At 38.1% G+C, this 27,203-nt stretch overlaps 1 protein-coding gene across 9 annotated transcripts in view; it reads right to left on the minus strand.

Annotated features, from left to right (window-relative positions):
* The window catches only part of ZNF536 (zinc finger protein 536), a 347,702-nt gene that overhangs the window by 256,792 nt on the left and 63,707 nt on the right, over positions 1–27,203 (minus strand). For all 9 annotated transcript variants that reach the window (XM_030470187.1, XM_030470189.1, XM_030470184.1 and 6 more), the window contains one exon: positions 22,835–22,905. The gene's annotated coding sequence lies outside the window, so the exon portion shown is untranslated. The remainder of the gene's footprint in view (positions 1–22,834; positions 22,906–27,203) is intronic.

Below are 27,203 nucleotides of genomic sequence, written 5' to 3' on the forward strand. Positions count from 1 at the left end.
ATGACAGGCTATAAATTTTTCTCTTGGACTGTAACCAATATTTTCCATTTCAAGTAACAATGTAAGAAGGAGAAACTCAGAATTAATAGAAATTATGGACATAAATCAGTAGGTGCTTAGGTGAAAGAGAACCTCAAACTGGGGTACCATTAAAGGACAAAAGGTTAACTAGCCCTTTGAAGCAACCCTTGGATCCATTTACACTGCTGAGAAACTGACCAAAAAGCATGCTTAGATTTTACCAACAGTGCCCATCTTTATAGTTCTTAGATTCATAGTCCAGAATGTTATGGTAAATTCTTGGCAGTGAAAACCATCTTTTCTTTATCCCTGAAATGTAACATCACGCGTAACACTAACGCTAATCTATGACTCCAAATAATAATAGCAGCAATAGTTACTACGTGGTTTCTGCAGTGGTGAGAATTAAGTTACAAAAATATCTCAATTCTACTTTTTCTGATTTGAGATGTCATTTCATTAAATAACCATGAATTATTGAATATTAATCATTTGAAATCAGTGATGCGCCTTAAGATACACATTTACAGACTATTAGAATTTTTCTTAACCTCTCAGTTTTTGTAACTGGCTATCAAAGCATCGGCTGCTCATTTGAAAAACAAAAACAAGCAAGCAAACAAGCCAGGTCTGAACTGCAAAGAGACTAATAGCCAAAGCCAATGCACATTAGCCAAGCTGGGTCCAGAAGATGAACAATCTCTCCTCCATTTTAAGACCCAATCCTACATTTGTTTAGTGCATATAAATCCCCATGGTTTTCTAACAAACAGCCCCACTGAACCTCAGAAGATAAGTCCTGGAACTGAAACTAAAACTGACAAGTCCTTTTTTTTTTTTACCCCTACACAGACTTCTAAAAGAGAAGGACTGTGAATATTGTAAGAAAATAAAATCAATGCGAAGTTATTTAGCACAGGTGTGCCTGCTATTGTGCTGCATTTGGAAAGCCCAGACATTCATCACACCTTCAGTTTGCACACCCAGCTGCGTGGGGTGGTGGTCTATTGTTAGTTTACAGGTTTGTAATAAAAATCGTGAAGTAATATTGGCAAGCTCAGGAGCTGGGTTGGTTTTTTTTTTTTCCTCTTATGATGTCTCCCTGCATCTATTTATCTAGTTCTCCTCGCTTTGTTTCTGCTTTTATATTCGGAATATTCAAAAAAGGGTCAGAATAGGTTTTAAAAATGTAGTGCTATGCTCAAGCCTTTTGAACACTGAGAGAAAAACCTCAAAAGGTTCACGCATAAGGGAACAAAGATATAGGGATAGCTTTGAACCTGAGGGGCTCTCCCTGCAAGCAAGTGCAGTGCCAGCATGTCACAGGTGTACACCACATGAGCAAGGGAAAAAATAAAATGCGATTGTGAAGGGGTGTGATGCTGACGGGTCCGAGCCCAGAATGCATTAATCCCAGGGTGAACGCGTGCATCTGTTAGATATTTATGTAGTTCCTACTAGTAGTTCATACAGATATCTAAGCAGGTGAACGTCAACAGCTTTGAAACCATATGTTAAAGGGAGCCTGCAAGGTGGTGGTACAAGGAGGTTACTAGGTCTGACAGGGGAGGACAGACACCTGCCAGTATAACATCACCAGGTTAGTTGGGACTCCCGAGCCCTACGTCAGGCTCCTGCTGATTTAGTTTTGTGACACCAGGGCAGATGACTGAATCTTCCTCTCCATTTCCCCATCTTTGAAAAAGAGACACTAAATATGACTAGAGAATGACAATTTTCTTTCCTCCCTCTCTAATTTCTAGCTTGGGGAGGGGGAGAGAAAGTTGATTTTATTTTTTCATTTATTCCAAAGGTTTGTATAAAACACAGTTGTGTTAAAACAACCACTTTTAGTTGCTGACTTTGGTTTGTCAGAAGAAGGCGGAGCCAAGATCTCTGTCTCCCTGGTGGTTACAGAAACACACTACAGCAAAAGAGAACAAAGTCCTGTTCCTTTGTCTAATTCAGGAATCGGTTTATTCTTGGTTTTGTATTTCAGCTCAGAGTCACTGAGGCTCAGGAATGGCATGCATCTGAACTTGGTCATCCCATTTCCCAGGATAGTCTCCTGACCGCCAGACTGTACACCTGGTAGGTCCATATAGACACAGTTGAATCCAACAGATTTCCAGAAAGAAAAAATAAAAATCAGCTTTAAGAAAAACAATGCACTTCCCAAAAGTGACATTTTGTCTATAACGTTTACTTTCTTTACTAAATATCCTCAGCAAGGAACTGTGAGAATTCATTCATCTTTGAATGAATTTATCAGGCATGCTGAGAGGTCTCCGGCTGAAATGTGTGAATTTTTTTTATGATTAGCACAGAGTACTAGAATCCAAAAATTGTCAGTTTACACACCACTTTAACCTAGACCACTCAGTTTCTGCTACCATCCATGACTTTTAAGAAATGAAAGGAAAACTGTTTTCACATTAAATGCTGACTTTCTAGAGAAGGTCTGTTAGGAAAACTTTCCTTCAAATTAAAATTTTCTGCAGAATGGAGAAAACAAATCTCTCAAATCTCCTCCATTTCAAATAGCCTAGCAACTACCTTGAACCCTCACTGGTTCAAGTTACTCTCAAAGGTAAAGGAATCAAAACTAGCTTTGGAGTCCTGTAAGATCCTGTTCCGAGAGGAGTAATTCCACCTTTGAAAATCTTGGTATGACGAAGTGAATTCATCAAGAACTGCAATTTCATTTTCTCCTTAGTGGTTCATATATATATATATACACACATTTATATATACTGGAGAAATATGCCTTCCTCCCCGTTTTAAAGTAGTATGGGCTCACTGAAAAACATTCAGGGAGAATGCACCCACAGGACATGGGTCTCATAGTTTTGCATTGTCCAAACTCTGCTCCCAGACATTATCAGTCCATAGTAAATCCCATGAATTTCAACAGCTCCACTGTGACTGCTAAGTGCTTCTGAAAAAAATCTAATCACACCTTCCCATCCTCTTGTTTGTCTACCTTTTCCAACATAACAACACACACTCTATAGTAACCCTTTTCAATTTATTTCCCCCATACTTCCCTTCCCAAGAGGATATTATTCATACCTACTCCTTCACAATGTAATTAACTTCTTCCAATCCTTGGAAGTGAAACATTCAGCCCTTCTTTTGCCCCAACCCTCAAGAACCTCTTGCAAGGGTCCTCTTGTAGCTCACCACTCCACAGGGTGGGGAAGGACACACCATAATTGCTCTACACTTGATACCAGAGAGAGAACAAGCACACTCGCCTTTCATTACTTTGCTTTACTTCAGTGAAGCACAGTTAATAAAGAAAGCGTGTACGTAAAGTCGGTGGTTTACCAGAGAGCCACCACCTTTGTGGTTTGAGGCCCCACTGACTGCCCTGTGGGACTCCCCCACTCCAGCACCTGGTCTAGCACAGGCAAACCTAGGTCTGGCGTTGTGGTGACACATCTCCCTGAAAAGGACAAAGTCACCAATGGCATCTCCACTGTGTATTAAAAAATATTGAGGTTTTTAATTTGGGGAGATGTGCATTGTATGGCGTCAATAAAATATGCCCCAGACATTCTCAGGAATACAGCTCAAAGAGTTTGATTAAAATTGAGCAAAATTATTCTCTCATCCTTCTGTTTAAAAAATGAGAATTCATTTATTCAGCTTAATTCAAAGATTAAATATGATTAAAATTTCTATAAGATGCCTGGGTTTTCTGAAATAAACTGCAGTGGCCATCAAAATATTGATAGTCATTGGTAAATTACTTCTGGTGTTTAATCAATGTTATTTTTTTATCATCCAATTTATTCTTCAAGTCAGTTTCTAACACTAAACTACATTTCATCAAGGTTGGTAAAATGTTTAGAAAGGAACAGATGTCAGAATACGGGGATTGCCAATAACACTGATGGAAGCCAGTAATTTCTTTCCTGTCCAAAGGCAAAAGAATGAAGAATAATCTAGACTGTATACAATAATACAAGATTTACTACAACATTAATGGCTATAAAAAGTAAAAGTATACAAAAGCTATCTCCATTTTTTTCAAGCCATCACTAAGGGCAATGTTTTTCAATTTGAGACAATTTTTACTGGAAAATGAAAGGTCTCTGTATTCTTAAACCTTTAAATATCCATAAAATACAGATGAATACACAGGCTAGCTTTAGTTGCTTCCAAATATACTTGTATATTAGTCTATTGTGTAAGTTAATAATTTTGCCAAACCTCAAAAAATGTGGATGCAATCTTTCCTTTAAGAAAGCTGCTCAGCTTGTTATTTACAGATTGTAACATTTACATAAGAGTTTGGTTTAACAAGAGATATAAATATAGATAAAACCCTTAGGACTTCATTCTTTAAACTGCCCTCTAAAAATCTGCCCTACAATTTGCACACTGAATTTTGTGCAGACTATTCTTGGAAGCCTTTTGTGAATTAGGGAGAGCTGACTCGAAACAGGGGCTGGTTAATCACAATTTTGCAAATTGTACGTAGCAATCATCCTCACATTGTGAAATTCAGATCTATAAAATGCTGATGTTTTAAAGCTGAAAAATAAATAAGCTAAGTAGGACTACTTTGCTAAGGAAACAAAAAGAAAAAAAAAAAAAGAGTATAAGACCCCTTGCAAAGAAATCCTTAAAATAAAAATAATTAAAACAAGAGAAGTGCCATCAGAACTAAAGGGCATCTCTATTCCGTATCTCCACTGCAAGCCTACTCTGGAAGAAATTTTACCTCCTGACCGTTCCTGCCCCAATCTCTTATCAACACGCACCTGAATGTACCAGGGAAATTGCTGTGCTGTGGGAGGTTTGCTCATTTAGAAGGCTTTGGTATATTTTTCTACAGTCTGGAAGAGCCCTGTGGTTGAGGAATGACTGGTAAAACTTCACCTGTTCACATGCCTATTGCTGACTGTCACCTGTGCACCCGATCAAACCTGTCGTGGTTAAATATCAGGACCATCACTTGACTATCAACTGTGGGAATATGGATGCGATATTTTATGATGCATATTGATGCAAACACTTGAGAATAATAGCTGGCAACTAAATACTTTGAGAGAGAAGGAGCAGAATTTATGTGGAAAAGATGATGCCTCAAAATGACATTTTTTGTTCTGCTTTTGGGCTGTGGCTAATGTAACTTCATCAATATTTAGAACAAAGGCAACTCAAGATTCTTCTTTTCCACACAGGTTTTACAGCTCCTAACATTTAATATAAATGAAGGTCTCTTTCTATTTATTTTCCCTTATCTGTTGCAGAAAGACCTTGCTGAACTGTCTGCCTTGAGTGTTTAAGGATACACTGAAATTCATGTAAAATAGTTTCTGTTATCAATGCAATTATAACAAGAACTTTCCCCTGGGGTTCATCATGTGCATTCGTTGCTGTCCTCCCACTCCAAGCCCCCTCACTATGGACACCAGTCACAAACAGTGGTAACTCTGTTCTCCTGATGTTGATCCTCCCCAAAGGTCAGGTTTCTTACCTCAAACATTCCAGCAGTTGCTTAGACTGCAGTTCAAGAATTTTATGTAACATTGCTTCTAGAAAGCAAATATTTATGTTAGTAAATACCATTAAAGTATTGCTGTTACACAGATATTCTCATTAGTAAACCTCCAAATGTGAGAGAGACCTTTAAACTAAATGGACAGAAGCATATTATATTTGTATATTAAACTTTGCCTTGTTACTTTACCATGCTAAGGATTTTATCAAACACGAAGTCCAGCCGTTAATTCTTTTTATGGGAATTAAGTATTTTTTTAATGGGAATTAATGAATTTTTAGAATAAAGAAATTCAGAATTCATGTCTTTGCCACAGAGGGCAAGCAGAGGCAGAAAGCCCTACAAAGAACGAACAAACTGGTATTACCAGGAGTTCATAAAAGTAGTGCTCAGGAAAAGAAGGAAAAAGGAAAATAAAGGACCCACAGGTACCTTACAGAGGGATGAAATTGGGCATTGCCTTTGAATGGGAGAGGATTATGTTCAAGTCTGGCTTTGAGTAAGGTAGATAAGGTATTTAGCTTCACACATCATGAATATCCTGAGCATCCAACTATATTATTCTAGTAGAGCACATTCACTCACCCACTCCTACTGAAGCTCACTTTTTTGTTGTCCTTTCTCCTTTTTTAATTGGAGCAAGCATTTAATCTAGAGCTTCACCAGCACAAGTGAATGCCAACAGGAACCTCTCTCAAAATATATATTACTTACTCAAATAGAACTGCCTAAGCAATCTGGACCAACAAAATGGAACTTTTTAATGTCTGAAATTTGTACAGGATGAAAAGAAAACTCTCTCCTTTCAGTTCCATCCCACAACTCAGGTTGGAACTGAGATCTGCAGAGGTAGAGCTGAGCTTTTTCCTTCATTTCCTCTGTCTTGCACTTGGAGGCTAAGACTCGGTCAGGAAAAGCCTCTAGGTTATTTATTAACTCCAAAACAGCATATTTATGAAAGCCATAACAGAGGATCTCTTTAGGGATAAGAGAACATGAGACACTGAAAGCAGAGAAGGCCTGCAAGTGGGAAGTGGGAAGGAGTCTTCCAGAAACAAGATCTAGATTACACAAAGAACCCAGAAAACCTGAAGATTCTTGTTTTCTAAGACAACCTGCTGCTGAGTCCGGATGTAATAATTCAGACTTTCAAATACATTTCAACAGTCTCTGAGTTTAAATGTAGGACAGTAGATGAGCCATTTATCATACACAAAATCATCTTAAATATCACCTAAGCCACTTCACTTCTTTGAGAAATATTGGCAGCACTGAACTTGAAAAGACTGTATTTCAGAGGTAAAGTGCCCAAGACTAGATTTTTCAAAATTAATTTAATATAATGAAGCCAAACAAAAGTAATTAATTGCATGTTTGTTAAATACAGTTATGTTGGTAATCAGGCAAATGCTTTGCATCTATGTTTTTGTTACCTTCCTGAGTAATTCTGCTGAAGGATCTTATTTTTCCTGCAGTCCCGCATCCTATTTTTTATTTATTATTGTATTTTAGGCAAAGATGTTTCAGAAACATAAAATTAGTAAAATGAAAATTCATAGCACTTGAAATAGTTGTATCTAAGAACCCAAATGGGACTCCAGCAGAAGTTGATTCACAGTCCCCATGCATTGGGATTTTCATCAGCTCTCAGCATTGCCTCCAAAATAGCAGTCATTGGTGCAGGTACTGAAGTACAGCTGCTCTGCAGTAATTGATTCTGTATGTTGACCCAGACATTAGGATGTTTACTGTCTGCATATGACTCCTTCATTTCATGGAATGCTGTGCAAAACTAAACCAGCTCACAACATGTCAGCCTTTTGACGGATACATCAAGCACTGTTTCTTAACATTTCTTTACTGCTTGACAAGATTTGATCTCGTGGCTCTAACAAATCACACAAACCGTCTGGACAACAGAAGCCAACGCTACTTCACACAAGTCCAGAGCCTCTCAGAGCAACAAGAGGCATGTACTCGAGAAAACTGTAGGCAGTTGCTTTAGGAGCAGAGTAGAATGTTGCTTTAAAGCCTGCTATTATTTTATTGTCACTACTATTTAACAGGAGTACTTTGGAATTACTGAAGTTGTCTGCTCAAAGCCACACTCTTGGAAGATACTGCTGCCCACAGTCATCATAGAATCACAGACTGGTTTGGGTTGGAAGAGACCTTAAAGCTCATCCAGTTCCACCTCCCTGCCATGGGCAGGGACACCTTCCACTAGACCAGGTTGCTCCAAGCCTCGTCCAACCTGACCCTGAACACTGCCGGGGATGGGGCAGCCACAGCTTCTCTGGGCAACCTGTGCCAGTGTCTCAGCACCCTCAAGGTGAAGAACTTTTTCCTCGTATCTAATCTAAATCTACCCTTATTCCACTCTGAGAGCTGCAGAACTGCCTGGTGTTGCCTCTGCAGGGGAAAGGATACAGACCCTGATTCCATGAGCCAGGGACACTCAGAAATACTGCTAAAACCAAAATACTTGAACCCTCAGGAGGAAGGGGAAAAAGAAAAAAAAAAAAGAGTGTCAGGGTATTTTAAAATATACCATAGGGGGAAAAAAGCTTGAAAATGTCTCTCTTTGGAGACATTTGTAAATTTTTTTTTTTGGCTACATCCATACAGGTTCTTGATGCTGCCGTTAAAATTGTAGAATACGATAAGACAACCCAGAGGGACTATGCCATATCAAGCCATGTTGAAAAGTATAATGGAAGTAAACTTCAATTTAGAACGATAATAATAAAACCTTCTCACAAAAACAATGAATCTTATCATACATGATTGTGGGTTTCAAGCTTTAAAAAGCTTCAACATTAAAAAAAAAAAAAAACATACAGAGAAATGTAATAAGACCAACCAAATCCATTTTCTTCATGGTGTTTCTGATGGCTCAGCATCTCCTGCCTCATGGTATTTGTATGTTTGAAGCTCTCTGGTGCCTTGGATGAACACATGGAGCTGTTCTACACCAACTGCAGCTGTGCTGCTAACTTGGGTCATTTTAAACTTGTTTTGAATAACTTCTCCTGTTTACCAATATTTTTAGGAAGTTTAAATCTATAATCTCTTTGGCTAGAAATACACAACACGAAATGTGTGCTGCATAAGAAAATTTGAGTAATACACTCACAGTTTACTTAGTTCCCTTTGAGGGGAATGAGAAAGATGCATGGTACTTTCCTCATCTGTCCCTAAGTGTTTTTTGTCAAATTTTGACTCTGCCACCATTCTTCAGTGACAGACATTAGGTATGACATTTTTTGACACAAAGTCAATAGTGACATCAGTAATATTTGACACAAGGCACATTGGGGTTATTTGACACAGACAATTGGATAGCTCAGGGCACTGGAGATCCAATGCATAAAGAGCTTTACCTCCAAGTCACCAGTGAATATCTAGCCCAATGTTTTCTGTCACCAACTGATGGCTCCTCAGAGTCTTATACAGAAGGAGTTTGGGTGTATTGAGCAGATGTCCAGAAAACAAAAATCAACACAATAAATTACATTAATCTGTGCCCTATGTTGAAACACCATGGAATGAATAGCCAGCAACAAAGCTATTCTTCTACTGCTATCTGTAATTCCTTTTAAAAATGGTAGAATCCCAAAGGAGACACAGGGGGATCAAATGAGTCAGAGAGCACTACAGCTCTAGTTTCCTGAATAAGATTCTGTCTCAACAGCTTTCAGTCCCATGGCTTTCATTAACAGTTAAATATACTTATGGGAAAATAGAAATGTGGAATGTTGCTTTCAATGATGTGTTTTCCAAATATTTCACAATTGGCTAATACAGGACTCACAAATGCTGAACAGGAAGAAAATTAATTACATATATGATCACTCTAGAATTTCCTCGAGTGCCACAGTCCTGATTAAACAAAGCACTTCTACCTATATACAATAATGCATTCATCTAAGAGCGGAGTCTTGCAATATCTATTAGGCACCTGGCTGAGCTCCCGAATCCTGTGTTTGGCCCCAACATCCATTATGCAAAACCTGAAAGCTCTAAACATGAGCAGGAGGAGGCATTAGTCCTGGGTACATAGGAACCTACGCAAACCTACAAGGACAGTCACCTGCCTTATCTCTATTCTCCAAGCACCTTACCTCTCTGCATGAGGTGCTTGGAGAATTTTATATTACTAAGCATTGCACCCAAAGATTTAGAAATCTGCATTCTACTGAGTCTATATAATGTATGAATCCTCTTTTGGAACAGACATTTGTGTCTTATTTTAAAGTTATGCTTATGTTCAAACACCGTCAGTATGAGCAACTTCAGAGGAGCAGGGCTTCCTTAATGAACAAGTTATTTTTTTAAGAAGTTCAGAGCCAAATGCCTTAATTACAGACATTTTTTTACATATAAATGCAAACACCAAATCAGAGTTAATCCATGTGCAAAATGTGCTTCTTTTTCCTATTTTATATTAATTTTGAGAAGATGATCCACATTAACCTGTTTATCACAAGAAATCATCAATATGACCATGAGTTCGATTAGAAAACAGTATTCAATCAATAGCTAGAACCAAGAGTTGAACTACCTTCAGAGTTGCCTGAAATGCTTCTTTTTAACTTATTTTCAATTAGACTGTTCTAACTCCCAGACTCCTTCATTGTTCTGCAAATTGTGGTTTCCCCCCCCCCCCCCCCCCCCCCCCCAAAAGAAGTCATTTTAACTGGGAATCAAAATACATGAAGCATATTCACTGTTCCTTAAAAAATTATCCCACAATGTTACATATCATAGAAAAAAAGTAAAGCACATTTTGTTAATCATGTGTTTGGACACCCTGTCACATTGCAACTTCTCAAACAAGTTACATTTTTAAAAAAGCATAAGAACAATATGTAATTTACTGGAACAAAAAGCATTTCTGGAGCAAACTGTTGAGCTGAACCACTAAGGGAGCTCGCAGCTTCCTACAATGTAAGGATAACAAACTTGCATGAGACTTCACACAAGCCATGCCACAAGGCATTGCCACCTCCCTCGAAGTCAGAAGGGATATACTTTCAACCTATGGGCATAAATATCTGGCATTTTCCCAACCTCTGTCCCGCAAGACCAGAGCAAGTATTCTCACCGAGGCTGGTGAGAATCCACAATTCTCACCAGTCTTGGAGTTCAAAATTTCCCCTCTACAAAGCACAAAAAGAATGCTGAACAGTAATACAGACTCTTCCTATCGCATTATTTAAACCAGCAGTTATATGATCGAGTCTTATTTTGCCAAAAGCTTCAGATCACAAGGTATATTCCATGCTGCTTGGTCCAAATTTTAGGGAAGCATTGTTCTAGGCACACACAGACATTCTCATGAGAGAAAGAGTTTATGACATAATTCTAGTATGAACAGCTACCACATTTCTGTTTGCATGTCTTTATCCAAATAAAAACACCCATTTCTCAGTGGTTGGAAAACCCACTTTCATTAGTGGACATCTGCGTCCTTTCCACAGCTCTAACCTGATGTAATCTCTCCTTCCCACGGTGAGTGCCATTTGAGCCGCATTTCTGGGTGGGAACATTCAAACTAGTTACATATCGTTTTACATCTCAACCATTATCTTTTTCAGTGATTTATTAGTACATAGGGAAGAAAAGGAAGCTCAATATTGCTGCAACCTAATAGTAAATTCAGAAAGATTGTTGAGTGCAGAATTCATCTGTAGCATCAACTAAGACTGCACATTCTGCGCAGCTTTGGGGTGCTGGTTTTAGGGTCAGAATTCAGAGCTTTGCCAGTCATGGCCTTGCAAATCACAGCTTAATAAATCCCATGGCAGAGACTACTATAGATGAGCTGCAATCCAACCCCAGCATGTGCTTTCAAGCTTTGTAAAAAGGTAAATCTTAGAGGGAGGATTTAATGAAATTTGGGCTGTTAGCAGGCTAAAGAAGAGCCCTAAAAGCACACTCTGCTGAACTTCAGTGGGGATGTTTTCAGAATTCAGATTTTCAAAATCCAGACACAGCCTGCCTGCAATCTTGGTTTGCTGCTCAGCCCTTTCTCTCGCTAGCACTCCTCTCCTGAACAACATCATTTCTAGGGCCTGTGCAAGTGGCACGAGTGCACTGTAAGTCCACATACTAAAAAGGCAGGTGTCACTGACACAATAAACCATAATAGCTTCTTCAAAACTGTTAAAGAATTTTTAATTCATAGATCACTTGCCCAATAGCCTGCAATGGCTCCTCTGGAGCCATTACGATCTCTCAGGTCACTGTAGTGCCATACATGCACATTAAGTAGGCATGCAAAAATCATTAAAAAATTGGTGATGACAAAAATTACTCTGCAGGCTTGGTAAAGATAATTTTTCTTTTTCACTGAAACATTATAACATTCACTTAGCTGGCAGAAAATTTTACTTGGTGGAACCCCCCGACAAGAAAGTTCACTCCACACTCAGCTCTGCAGCTGCTTCAGGTCAGATTTGTCAGCTCAGTTTACAAAGAACAGAGTTTTCATCCTCTGACAGTCCAGTGGAAAGTCATTGGTGATACCCTTCAAGTAAGTTACTACTCAAAAGTAGTGTCTCTCTCTTACAGTAATTGGTTTCCGTATTCTAGCTAACATTTCAAGAAACACTACAAATAAGAGAGAAATATTCACCACAAGACAGAATTTGCAGAGTCCAGTTAATTCAAACCCTCACTGACATTTTGAAAACTGAGATATAACCCCCTGAAAAAAAAGTGAAATCTTATCACAGAAAACCTTAATTATGGCACAGACATAGTGTGGAATTGCTGCAGCATGCTTGGGGAAATTATAGATTTTTGGGGGATAATTTTTATAAAATCTATAGAAAGGGAGGGGGGGGGAAGAAAAAAATAGAGAGCACCATTCATTCTGCATCAGATAATGAGAAATGTATTTTACCAACCAGTTTTCTGCCACTGTGGGTTGATGATATGCCTATTTTCTTCTGGACCATTATCTGAGTACTTGAACCTGGATAACAATGAGTTCATAGAGAATGAAAGTGCTAGGCTTTAATTGTATGTATTTAGTCACGCAAACAGAAGCAATGGCCTGAGAATGGCTAGTTAGCCAGTGACAGCATTTAGCTTCAGAACTGGCTCAGAAGAGCTATTACAAATTGTACCAATATGTGCTGGGCTGGTGCAGCAAAATTCTCAATTTAACCTTGTTGCTGAAATAAGTTTTGGTGTCTTTTAAACGAAATCCCCACTGCTGCTAATACCCTGCAAATAAACATCGTTAAAAAAATTGAAGACACTGGAAGAATGTGTGGTTTATGTTAAAATTTTCCCTGTCAATCAATTCTGCATGTCTGCATGAAACTGATGATCACATCATCATGTTAGTTTGCCTGACTTGCTCAGCACAAAGAAGGTGGGAACATTTTCTCAAGCAGGGATGTCAGCACTTGAAAAATCAATCACCATCTGTGCTCATTTTCTGAAAGGGAGAAAAACAACCCCTGTTTAAGAATACACCAGAACAAATAACTTGTATGTTTGAAAATAAACCACAGGGTCAAAGAAACTTTATAATGAAACGGAAAAGAAACAGTATTGCTGTGTTTTTAACGCATTGTTCCTACGTATCTTGTGCATCACAATCTTGATTCTAAAAATAGATATTAATAATACCTACAGACCAACAGCATGTGAAACGCATACAAACAAGTTACTTTACAGCCCTGAGTTTTATCTCTTACTACAAGTGAATCTTGCACAACTTTTTCATTCTGCTCATGATAAATCTCTGTAAAACCACCAAAATGGAGATGACGAAAGCACTTAAAACAAATACACTGTTCCAGTGTGCTTAACTTTACATCTACAGCTAGACCTTACAAATTTTAGCATTAATTTTCTTTTTGGTTTCACAGTGCTGTTGCTTGTTTGGAGGAGGTCTCCTATACAAACAACCTACTGTTCTGATAAAAGTTTTTAAAGTACCAGGAGTTAGAGAGGAGTATTACAAATGCTATTTAGTACAATGAATATCAATTAATCAAATTGTAAAACACTACAAGAGCTCGCAATACACAAGTAGCAGAGAGAAAGATAAATTGATTTTTGCTGCGGTGCTGCTCCTTTTCAGTAGCACAACTGTGTGAAAAATACCAGTTAAAAAGTGTGCTGAGGCAGCAAAACCATTTAATACTCCACAAACAGTTATCTAAGCCAATGTCCAATAACTAGACAGTACCGTAATGTGACCTACATACTAACAAAATCATTTTTATACATGGGAAGAGACCAGACATTTAGCCACTTGATACCAGTTAGATAACTGATACATCTCTCAATCAGTCTTTTATTTTTTCCATCCACCAAACACCACAGCTAAACTGTGTAATGTATTTTATGTTTTTTTAAGCCAGACTTAAACTAGAGATGCTTCCAGATGTCTGTCTGTTCTTTGAAGCTGTTGGGTTGCACTGTTTGTGTTCTCACTGCTTTTAGCCTGGTTTTTGCCTATCTTTCCAGAACTTTTCTGCTACTTATTAACCTGCTGATTTACACTCCCTCTTCTCCAATTTTAAAACCTTTACTTATAGCTAAATGCTGGTGAAATCTTTTCTTCCCTTGAAAACACATAAACATTTGGGGTGGTGATGGTGTTTTGAGAGAGATAATTTAATGATTTCTCAAGCTGAACAAAGGAAGGCGAAGAGGCATTACCTTCCATCCTTTCTTCCTCCTTTGCACTAATTTAAGAGACCGACAACCCTTGTCATGAGTCCCCTCACTGGTCCTCTCCACTCTTCCCAAATGCGAGGTGGATCCACTCCCTCAGTTTCCATTCATCTACACAAGATGCTCTGAAACCACTGTCTTAGTTTTTACATTGGATGCAACCCAAACCAGCCTTACTCATGCAAGCAGCTCCCACCCAACCCACCCAGCAGTACCTCTGGGCCACATCAGAGAAGTCCCTTTCCTTTCCTGGATCATAGAATCACAGGCTGGTTTGGGTTGGAAGAGACCTTAAAACTCATCCAGTTCCAACCCCCTGCCACAGGCAGGGACACCTTCCACTAGACAAGGTTGCTCCAAGCCCCGTCCAACTTGGGCTTGAACACTGCCAGGGATGGGGCAGCCACAGCTTCTCTGGTCAACCTGTGCCAGTGCCTCAGCACCCGCACAGGGAAGAATTTCTTCCTTATATCTAATCTAAATCTCCCCTCTGTCAGTTTAAAGCCATTCCCCTTTGTCCTGTCGCTAGGCCCTTGTAAAAAGTCCCTCTCCAGATTTCTTGTAGGCCCACTTCAGGTTTTGGAAGACTGTTTGTAAGGTCTGCCCTGAACCTTCTTCTCCAGGCTGAAAAAGCAGAGCTTGGATGCCCAGCTTGGATTTGCCACATACCCAGGTTCCAGGTCTGACTACTCCTGCGGCCAGTGCTGCGTCTGGCTAGCTTCCCAAAATTTAAGATTACTGCTTCATTTGTCCTAGTCGAAGGGGTGGCTCAAAGCAAGGAAGTGAGAGCACAGTCCCACTTGGCTATTTTAGGCCCTCTCAACAGAGTACATTCACCACACCATGCCGTTTCAACTTGGAGAGCTGCATTTGAACAGAGGGCTTGCTACACGCTACAGAAAACTGGGAGAGTATATGGAGATTTGAACCACTCAGAAAAAAATATTTTAAGTATTTCGATTAAGATTATTTTAATCATAAATTAAGCAAATGTCAATAATCTTAAAAAAAAAAAAAATTGTTCTGACAGGAGGGGAAATGTTAGTGTTATTTCCAGGGTGACGGATTATATCACACAGAATGTTTGTATAAAAGTTTGTCTCATACAGTATGAAGCATTAAAAAAAGGACACAAACTGTCATTAAAAAGTCAGTTCTACCTTAATTGGTAACTAAATTGATATTCTGAGCATTAGTGCCAAGGCTAGAAGGTCAGTCCCTTGAAATAAAGTATTTGGCTAATCTGGGAAAGTTTGCATTGACAAAGCCTGTCGATAAAGAACACCTTTGATCCCCAAGGCTGAGACATCCAGCAAGTCCTAACACATTTTATTATTATAATAAATGTTATTATAAACAAAACTTACAATGTAAATGTAAACAAGATAGTACTAAAAAAACCTTTGCCTTAGATCTCCTTTACTTGTACTTTTCTGCCACAATTTTTACACAAATTAAATCACTGCCTAATGCAAAAGCTGTCTTAAAATATGGGTCTTTATTTACTGAAGGGTATAGTTTGCGCTAAGAACCAACAAAAAACCAACTTGATGTTGTACATAAAGCCGCAAGGTTTCACACGGGATTGCTATGTTATTGAAAGCACACTAGAATAGGGTTAGGAAAACACAAATCAATGTTGCAGGACTGCAACGCCTTCATAAACAGAAGCCAAACTCTGTCAGTTTTCAAATAAGAGAAAAGATTCGTTAAAAGCTTCAAGATGTTGGGAAGAATGTGCCCTACAATGCCAACTTACTGCAATAAACCTAGCTCAGTAACTAGACTGTGGGCTTCTTTGTGCCTCATATTCTGAATGCAGAAAAATAGGAACAAGACCTCTGCACCTCCTGCTACTGGGAAAAGAGCCTGAAGAGGACTTCAAACTGACAGCTCCTAAAAGTGATAAAGCAACAAGTAGAGGCAGACATAGTGATTCTCAAGAAGGACTGAAGTGAGAGACCATAGCTGCTAAACTCATTATCATAGGTAGATCTGTTGAAAATGAGGCTTTCAGCAGAAAATTTGGTTCTGACCCAAAACAGGCCAAACTTGACATTGCAGTATGTAAATGTTTACCTTGGAAAAGTCAAAACACCATCCTTAAATTCTGTCACTTATGTTTTAATATGCTGTATTACAGCAAAGCATAAGAATCTAAAAACATCAAATGTAAATAAACTAAGTATTTAAACTCCATCAAAACATTTGCATAGTTTCCCTTGAAAACTTCAGAAAATACATATTAGAAATCATGTCAATCAAATTAAAATTTTCAAGAGAAAACATACTCTCAACTATTATTTTTTGTGAGTTTGTGAGTGGTGATTTGTCTCCACAAAAGGAAGGAATAATTTTGAGGAATAAAAGTAAGCCATGTGAATGCTGCATGGTTAAGCTGAAGGGGGACAGATGCGTGTTCTGTTAGCAACCAAAACCAGCTTAAAAATAATTGTTAGGTTTTCCGTTTTTCCATTGGTACTTTCTCTTTTCAAAGTTTCTTCCCTGTGACTACCATGTATATGAAAAACAGACCTTACGAATTTACATTTATGGAAATGGATTAAAAAAAAGAAGTCTGTTCAGTGAAAAACTATAAAGATTAAATGAGCATTTCATATACATTTCAATAAATACAAAAATTGTTATTCTCCACTACAAAGAGAGGCTTGGTCAAAATTTTTGGCTTAAGGTCAGGTTTGAGTACTAATATTTAAGCTAACCTAAGACTAGAAGCAGTACAGCACTTGTGGGAAAACGTGTATACTTCCTTCCCACCCCCAAAGCCACAGGACTGTAGTTTCCCTATTTTCATCATTATTAGTATAAAAAAAATTAGTACAAAAAAGAAAAAAAAAAAAAAGGAAATTTCACTCCTGCTTTCTTATTTCTTTAGATCATAACCTGACATTCATGAGCAAATACGCACTAGGATGGTGATCACACTGTAGGATAAAATGGCTCATATACTGTGTTGATAAGTTAAGATGAAAGAAACCCAGAACAAAGACACAACAGTATTGTGGAGATATGTTTGGATTCCAAAATATTTGTATCAGTCAAAGACAGAAATACCCAAGACAAAAAAAACAACTGATAAATAGAAACATCCCCTTTTTTCCACTTGGCTGTATAACAAAGATGCTGTATATATTAAAACATTACTCTATGACTATGCCTAGCTGCCACATACAATACATAGACACATATTTTCCATCTGATCTCTGAAGAATTTGCAGCTCCCATCGAATTTACATTACAGGAGACAAAGATGCTCAAGTGGAAACAGCACTGGCACTGAAATCCTGATAACCTAAGAGTGTAGCTAAGGTCCTTCTGAGTAACCTCTCTCTGAGTAACTGCAGTTCTTCCCAAATCTCAGAACAAAGCATTATGATAGACCAACCCTGGCAGTGTTCAAGGCCAGGTTGGACTGGACTTTGAGCAAGCTGGTCTACTGGAACGTGTCCCTGCCCATGGCAGGAGATTGGAACTAGATGGTCTTTAAAATCCCTTCCAACCCAAACCAGTCTATTATTTGCACTGGACAGTTTACTGGACTATGCTAGAGGAGTTTACAGGAACTATGGGTGCAAACTCCAGCAAGGTTACCTGAAACACATTCAACACAATACCAACCCCCTTATAACAACCCTCACTCTAACTTGTAGTTTTCTCTTTTCATGCTGATTGGCTTATCTACCTAAGACACCATGACACTTTATTCTATCATAACGTGGCACTGTTCCCCCAAAGTGAGACAGTCATTAGATGTATCATTCTGAAACGTGAATATTAATGCCCAAAAGAGATGAACCAGGAGCATTGCAGATGGACACAAAGGGATTAGACATATATTGGTAACAGGATTGATAATTTACAAGTATGTCAGACACAATGACACATAATCTTGATCGACAAGAACTACTATTCACAAATTGTACTGCCACAAGCACCTCCACTGCTCTCACCAATCAGGATTCATAATAAGCTTTATAAGACTAGGGAGGTTTTTTAATGGCATCAGCCTGATGCCCAGCACTAGCCAACAAGAAAACTACTTTCAGGGAATGAAAAACTGAAGCACAAATGAAAGGTGCACTGGGTGAATGCTGCAGCCATCAAGCACTTGCACATAAGAGAGAAGACGTTATAATCCAAAAGAGAATTTTCCAACAATAAAGTATGAATGAATGCTGAAGTTGACCAGACAGTTCATAATAAATTATATTATTTTAATATAATTTTGTGTTTAAAGACATTCTAATTGCAGCTAGAAACTGCAACTGTTTTAAAGCGCTGCCTAACAGCCCCTTTATGAGTCAGGCACTGTATGTAAAGGCATGCTCAGGAAAAAAGTAAAACCACACCAGACTTGGAATACTTTTTGTCCCAATGACTGGATAAATTAATTTACCCGAGAGAGTAAATAAATAAATATATCAATCCCATTGATTCTCCTTCTTCAGTTAATCTGAGTTTGCCAAAACCAACTGCCTAATGACATTATCTTGTGACTGTACAGCTACTCGTGTTGATGATGTGCAAAGGATGCAAGCAGTCCTTCTTGGTCATATGTTTAAAAAACCCTGAACTGAGAATGATTTGAAGAGCTGCTGCTTAAAATTTCTTCCACTAAAGATAGGTACTTCTGCCTAATATATTCTCTGCCTGACTAAGCAGTACTTTTTTGCTGAAAAGGATACAAGCAGAAATTAATTTATCTTAAAAAAAAGAGAACCCAAAGTCTTCCTACTTTTTTATTAATGCCAATTTTATCTTTCATTTTATTTGTTCCCACAGCACAAGAATTCACTTTTTTGTTGACTTAGTTTGTAGTGTTTCTAGAAGAGACATATCTCTGCTGCCCCATCCTAGAGCCAGCCTGGCTCTGGCATGGCAGTCAGTGCATACAGACCTACGCACAACCTTCTGAACCAAGTTCCCAACACTCCAGCTTCCTCCTTTTAGCTTGAATTCCGTAAGTAATTTTAGGTGGGTGAATTGTGTCATGAAAACGGGAGTCTCTTTATTCATTGTTTTCTAAAAGCTATATAATTCTTGCCCTGCCTTTACTTGCTTTATATTAAATATTCACCAGAAATACATGGGAAAGTTGCACATACTTCATAGTAACTGTTCTTTTTGTTCTGGAGACAAAATTGTTATTTACTCAGTTAAAACTATTATTGATTTTTTGCCAAATGAGAGACTGCAACCTGACTTGATCACAGTGGCTCCACCTTTCTCCTCATGAATCTCCTATTGCACAACATGTCTTCTGACTGTGCCTCTCGCCATCCCAGACTTTCATCTACTTGGACTGTTAGGCTCTCTGGGAAAAGGACTACATAAGAAGTGTTCCTGGAGCTGCAAGGCAAACCACCAAATAGTAAAGCAGAAGAGTTATAACATTAATCTCAGAAGGAGGTTCTCTTACTCTTCTCCTACACAGGCAATTGGAGAGAAAGGAAGATGAAGAAGCAAGCTCTTGAGAGCCACCCAGCCAGGACAGATAATAAACCTTCATCTACCCTGAGGAAACGGTGCAACGTTCAGTCCTATGTCTGTATTTCTAAAAAGCACAAAATATCAAATATTCTTCTTGAAGAATAATTCTCTCTCTACTCCGTTTCCACATTCCTATATAACTATACAATAAATATTATCCTGCTCACGTGCTTCTGTTTACTTAGCATACATCATATTTGATGCAATCTGGCAGCATAAATTTTAGTTGTCATCTTAAAATACTAATACTTGTCAATCAAAATAGAAAGTACGTAATAAAAATGTTCTAGAAACTAATAACCATATATTCCTATACTCCACTTGGAGCTAAGCATTGCTAAAAATGAGATTAATTATATGTTTGTACAGTGCCCAGTACAATCAGACAGACCTCTAACCAACATTTTCCTAGAAATGAACATAGGCTGTATACATAGTAATATATAGAGAGTGTGTATATATTATGCAATGTATGCAACGCTGAATTAATAGTATCACTTCAATTGACCTAGTCTTTTGATCTACAGGAGAGCTTTTCGGGAAAAAAACCTCACAACCTGTCCAGTGACACAGTGTTAGGTAGAGGATGAGAGAAAAGGCCATGGTCAGTGTCAAAGTAATTTATGATGGCTTTCTGCATATGTTCAGGAGCATGGAAGCACTGAGGAGAAACATACAGGACAGGTCCCTGAAGTTATGACCAACATAACAGGGTAAACTGGTCAACTTAAGGTAAAGTGTCAGAAAGATATCCTTTGAATTCTAGCTGTGAAACTTGGGTGGGAACTTCACTGCTTGGTACATTTAAACCTGCTATGGACAAAGTATTAGCAAATGCCCTGTAGGAAACAATCCTGTAATGTCAGGAAGATGGACTAGATGTATAACAGGTCTTTTTCTGCTTCAATTTTTATTATTCTAATCCATCACCCTTACCAAAGTGGCAAAGTTTTATACAGACCTTTAAAATTACAGCCATTAGAAAATTATGTCTGTGACTGTATAATATATGCACATATGGATGTAAGGCCTGGTTTTCGAAAACCCAAAGTGCAAAACCAAATTGTGCACCTAATTTGCCTGTGCTACAGCTGTAACTATGCATTAATCTAGTAAGTGAGATAGAAATTTCTAATTACAGATATTTGAATGCACGATTTACAGGCATAAATGTGACAGGTGAACTTGCAACATAGGCATGCAGTAACTTAAACATGTTTACTGTTGGCGACATAATAGTATTGTAGTGTGATATGCTTATGCCACAAAACCAGGATCAGTCTGTGAGCTTTGCCCCAAAACAGAAAATTAGAAATCGTGCAAGGTAGATAACAAGTTGACATCAAAGGTTGCAGAAGCAGCAAAGGAAAAGTCCCACAAGGAGCTCTAAACAAAACACTTCCATCAGGGATTCTCAAGCAAAAGATGAAAAATTTTACTTGGCTCACTTCTGCCCAAACCACTATGGTCTTCCTCATTTTAATTGGCCTTTGTTTTTCAGGGAGGCCAGAACTCCCTATCACTCTTTCTAAACCCTGAAGTCCACTAAGGATTTTGTACTGACAATCTACTAGCAGTAAAAGTCACTCAGAGCAATGGCTGCAGAAAGCTCCTCTGTTCCTCAAGCACAGGGTAGCAGAGCTGTCTATGGATGTCCAAGATGTGTTAAAGGAGGAGGATAAAGGCTTCACACTGTCCATACATATTATTGTTATTTCTGTTACTCCAGAGTGGAAATCCTCTTATTGAGTAAGGCACCAGGCAATCACACCCATATGAGTGCCAATAACGAGATCCATTGCCTACTTATTTCACTAGGAAAGAAAAACAATGAAAGGGTATGGAGAAAAGGTATTTTCCTTTTAATCCTTTAGACTGTAATAGCCATAATTGGCTTTTCTCTACAGTTTGGCCCCAGTTTTTCATAGTATTAGAGTGAGAAACAGCAGTCTGCACTGATTTTTATACACAAATCTTAATGACTTCAATTGCTGCTAAGGATGCAGAATGGTGGCAGGATATGGCCATTCACCATAAAGGCCTTAAAGCCTTCATAATTACTGGGTATACAGAATATTTATTATAAAGACTATGCCAGGCCTCTTTTGTGAGCTGCCCTGGGCCTGTTCTCTGAGCCATATCAAGCAAGAAGTTTAAATGAAACTGCTCCCAAGTTTCTGAAATGGTTTAATAAAACATATACTGACTGTAATATTCAGTTTATAGTAGAAAACTATTGCCCCTTGGTTTGAAAAATGACCTCTAGTTGGCAATTTTACTCTCAGCTTCATAGATTATAGTCCACTGTTGGTCATTTTCTCAATCCACAGGGCAATACTTTTCCATAACAAGCTCAAACTGCAATCAGTATTTGTAGGCTGTTACACAAGTTGAAGATAATACATCTCAACACATTCTATTATATGACTAAACAAAAGAAATAACAACCTGGTGACACAGACATATGGAGCAAAGCAGTGCTGTTCTTCTAATGCTGAGATAGCAGAAAAACATATTTATTTATATTGTGCTAATTTATATTAAATTTAATGTCTTTGATACACAATAATCTCTAATTTGATTTTTTCATTAATAGTGTTTTGGTTTAGGTTCTCTAATGTCTATTCTTATTTTTATGTAAACTGACAAATACTAAATTCTATTAGTATCAGATTTGAGAAATGACAGATAATGACAGATAACCTAACATTGTAAAATCACATTAAAATATATTCACATAGATATCTTAAAGATCATTTGCTCTTGGGCACGCAACACACACAGTCATAAACTTATAGGCTTGATACTAGGAAATTCTAATACAATTTAGTAGGCAAGCTGCAAGAAACTGTTTCAGCACCCAGTTCTAGTACATACCTATGAGATGAAATACCACATTTTGGAAAAAGAGTTCCCATATTAGATGATCAAACTGTCGAGGAGGAGTCATAGACCATGAAGCGAGGGAGACCTGGAGTCTGTTCCAAGATGTGCCCTCGACAGCTCTGCCAGTGATGTTAAGAAACATCCCCCCTCCTTCCCATGCCATAGTTAACGCAGCCCTGAGGGGCCAGCACAACTTACCTAGCTGGCTGGAGTGTCGTGAGGCTTTATTCTTTAACCAGTGGATTATGAAAGCTCTTGCAGATCCTTTACTGTAAATGAAAAATATTTATAATTACAAGAGTAGTATTTGTCCACATCTGTAAATAAAACTGTGATTAAAACATGACAGTTGCCCACACTGAGAGCCAAAAGGAACAACGTCCTAAACTGAACTAATGAAGTCAAGCAGAAGTGGATATTTTGCCATCCTTCCTCTAGAAATTATGACATCCCTATCCTCTAAAGCAATACACCATAATTGCTTGGGATCTGTGGTGGCTGAAAACTATAGTAAGACCCGTAAGAGAGAAAAGTTCATTGTAGGTCTGCATGGCCAGTTTCAGAAACTATACTCATCTCTAGTAATGCACTTTGAGCTATTTTTTTTTTCCTTCGTTGCTTTTCCGCTATTGTTCCTATATTGTTGCTCAGTCACAGTTTCACCTGCATTCTGTAGCTGGAACTTGAGTGAACTGGATTCATTTAAACATATAGGAACTGCATCCATAAGCTTTACAACTTTTGAGCTAGAGAATGTATTTGGAATGTGATTACTAGAAGATGATGGCTCTTTATCTTATAAGTCTTCAAGGAATTTAGATGTCCAACTCACTAATAGTGTTTGGGGCCTTGGCTTTCCCATTTTTATGATTTTGGAAGAAACAATTTCTAATGCACAAAGAAGCAGCACTTTTTTTTTCTCCCCCACATTTTTCATTTTAGGGTAATAAAAGTGGCACGTATGTCCCATAGCGTAATGGATTAATTAAGGAATATGATGTTTATCCTAGGTCCTGAGTTGTACATTTTCATAACTCACTCATAAAAATTAATGTGTTATACCACGCTCAAGAATGATATATCTATTTTTACCATACCTGTTGAGAATAAATTGTTCTAAATTGGATTATCCTGATATCCAGTGAGAAATGTAAAAATTACATTGTTATTTTAAGAATTTACATTGCTGTGTATAAAAAAACATAATCTTCTCAGTGTGCTTTTGAACTGTCATGTTACTCCCACCGTTATGGAATCATAATTGCTGCTGCCACACCTAAAATCAAATGCAATGCATATTGTATTTCTTCATATGCTGTGCATTTCCTACCTTAAGCACAAAACCATATACAGTAGAATTTAGGACTATTCTTTCATTACTGATTGCTTTTGTATATAAGCAATACACAACTATGTGTGCAAGGACTCAAAATCCTCATTTCTAAAATCAACAGATGAGAAATCCCTAAATAATATGTACAGATGTTTCATATTTAAATGAGCTGTTGGCATTTAATGCTGCGAATCATACATGCGATAAAATTGGTAAATTTCAAGGTGCTCAGCAGTTACAATAGATTATTTTTATCTTTTTCAAATCAAAAGATCATTTTAGAATGACGGAAAAATTGACTGTCCAATAAATATATAATATATATTTCTGATGTCATCTTGAAATTCCTGAGTGGTCAACTACATTGTACTGTTTCTTACCAATTCCTATTCCTTTTACCTCAAGAAAGTTGATTCTGCTGTCCTTAAGCTGCAATGCCTCACTACAACTAAATTATCTGCATGTTATCTGCAGAGTAATCCTCTTCTTGAATACAAGACAGAACATCAGAGTTTCTAATCCTACACATAGAGTAATTCACATCCACTGTAAGTTTCACTGTAAAGAAAGAGTAATACAATATGTTTGATAAATCATGTATGTCTGTGTACAAAGAAAAAGGTTTATCTCCTTTCCTACAAGATGCATCCATATTAGAATGCACACACGCACACACTCCCCATGCTGGCCCTGCAAAAATCTTTAGAAGTTCTATAATAGAGACATCTCAGTTTAAAAAAATGAAGCAGCTCACAGGTCAAACAAGTTCCTGATGAGAAGCGCTTAACCAGAAATATTATTTCACTGATTGTAAGTTTTCATCCATACATCAAACCCTAGTCTATTGATTAAATAAAACTGGTCTTTTTTTATTTCAAAGCAAAAGAGAATTAAGTCATCCCCATTGTTTTCTCTTCATTTAGAACTATCACATTGTACACACTGGCCATGTATCCTGCTTCTAATTACAACATTCTTAAGGAGACCTTATTCTATAATGACTGACCCCAGGTTTCTTGCCTTTTCCTCTGAGTCTTCTGCTCCTGGTCATAATCAAGGGCAGTTGATGGCCCAATATTCTGATCCACTATGGCAAGTGATTTGATCCAAGGTCTGCCAAAAATCAGTAAATTCATTTGCTTCAGGAAATTTTGGATCAGGACAACTTTCTATGTAAACACAAGAATTTACTGCAATTATGCTGGCACATCTTTCCTTTCTCTTTCTTTTTCACTGAAGAATTAGCTGCATCAAGCCTTAGTTTTGCTTGCAACCCTACATGAAGAAATCCAGGCCAGGCACTCCTTGCAAAGCTTTACCAAAGTCAAGGTCTGCTGGCTTAGAGAGCAGAGGGTCTCTTTCAGCAAAACACCTCAGAACACTACATATCTGGATATTGCTGAGCCCAATATAGCATCGACCGGGCTGTGATGATACCATCAAATACCAGCATAGCATGAACATGTAACAGATTGCTAATGATGCCTTTGAAGAGCACCAAGAAGTGGATACAAGTCTTCTTGAAGCTGAGTTTTGTCTTTTTTTTTAACTCTATATGAAAAAATCGTAGAATCACAGACTGGTTTGGGTTGGGAGGAATCTTAAAGCTTACTTACTTCCAACACCCTGCCACGGGCAGGGACACCTTCCACTAGACCAGGTTGCTTCAAGCCCTGTCCAACCTGGCCTTGAACACTGCCAGGGATGGGGCAGCCACAGCTTCTCTGGGCAACATGTGCCAGCGCCTCAGCACCCTCACAGGGAAGAACTTCTTAATATCTAATCTAAATCTACCCTCTGACAGTTTAAAGCCATCCCTTCTTGTCCTGTCACTACATGTCCTTATTTGCTTAATGGCTCCCTTGGGCTCCTGTCTCCCCAGGTCAGCCTTCAGCCCGGTTCCAGTCCACCTGCACAGTGCTGCTCTGTGCTGTGCAAATGTGCTCTAACATTCAACACACACTGTAACGAGGCCAGAAAACTCTGTTATGAGGGATGTGGTTCTATTCTGGAAGGTGATCACTGCTAGGTTAAAATAGTAGAATCCAAGTTCACTCATACATTTCACCCCACACATACAAATATAAGAACACCTGCTAACCTCAATTCTGTTTCTGTATACACATCATTTAGTAAATTGTAGAAAGTATCCTGAATTTCTTTTTTTAAAGGCAAGGAATATTTAATATACTTTGAATCTTCTTTAAATTAGCATCACAGTCTAGGGTAAGTGCATAATTAGTAATAAATTAATTAACAAAGAAGGAATTTATTACCTGTTAGTTATTTCAGTGTTATGGAGTTACAGAAATACAGAATGATAAGTAAATATAGACATCTGTACCAGTTAAGAAGTCTGCAGTTTGGCCATGTTCTTCAGTCCTTCAGTCTTTTGAAATCATTAGCTCAGCACCAGCAGAGCAAAGATAAGAACCTTGCTTTTGCTAAGTAGCACTAATGTCTGCCCATAGTGACATTAGGAATAGGATCAATCAAGTCACAGGAGTAAGGAAACTGTTTGCTTATGATGTGGCTGTCAGCAGTGAAGAGGAGTTTGTAACACCCTCTAAGGATCAAGACACACAAAAGAAACATTAAAAAAAATAAACAGATAGTCTTGCAAAATATATCAATGCTATATCAATGCAGTTCTCCAGACTGAAAGTGCAGAAGTCAGAAGATCAAGAACTGGCAGTTAGGATTTTCCTATTAGTTAAAGAACATAAGGATTCTCCTGAAGTCTTTGATTGATATATGATCTTTCCTTTCTTTTCAGGCAGATCAGCTGTCCAGTGAACTAGAAGAAATAGCCCTGAAGACAGCTTTGTGTCTAATACAACTCTGAGAGGGAAAATTATCTCAGTGATAAATGCTTTACATGAAACATCTAAGAAAAAAATAAAAATGTAATCCATGAAAGAATTTTTCTTTCTATCTGGGCAAGCAATTCCTATTATCATTTGGGAGGTGGGGGTGTGGGGTCAGTGTCTGACAGCAAAGAGACAAGCCATGTCCCTCAGAATCGGATTTGGGATGAACCCAAAAAGAGACAGTAGGTACTTTTAAGAGAAGGGCAACTGGGAAATGGTGAAACAAGCAGCAAATTTTCTGAAGGGTGTTAGGCCATGGTGACCTGGGATATATTGTAACTTCCCTTATTCTTCTCTGCAAGAAAATCCTTTAAGAAACGTGAAACATGTCCCATTGTGGCACTTCAGTGTATGGATGGGCACT

The sequence above is a fragment of the Strigops habroptila genome, chromosome Z (genome assembly GCF_004027225.2).
Source record: "Strigops habroptila isolate Jane chromosome Z, bStrHab1.2.pri, whole genome shotgun sequence".
Taxonomy (NCBI): Eukaryota; Metazoa; Chordata; class Aves; order Psittaciformes; family Psittacidae; genus Strigops; species Strigops habroptila.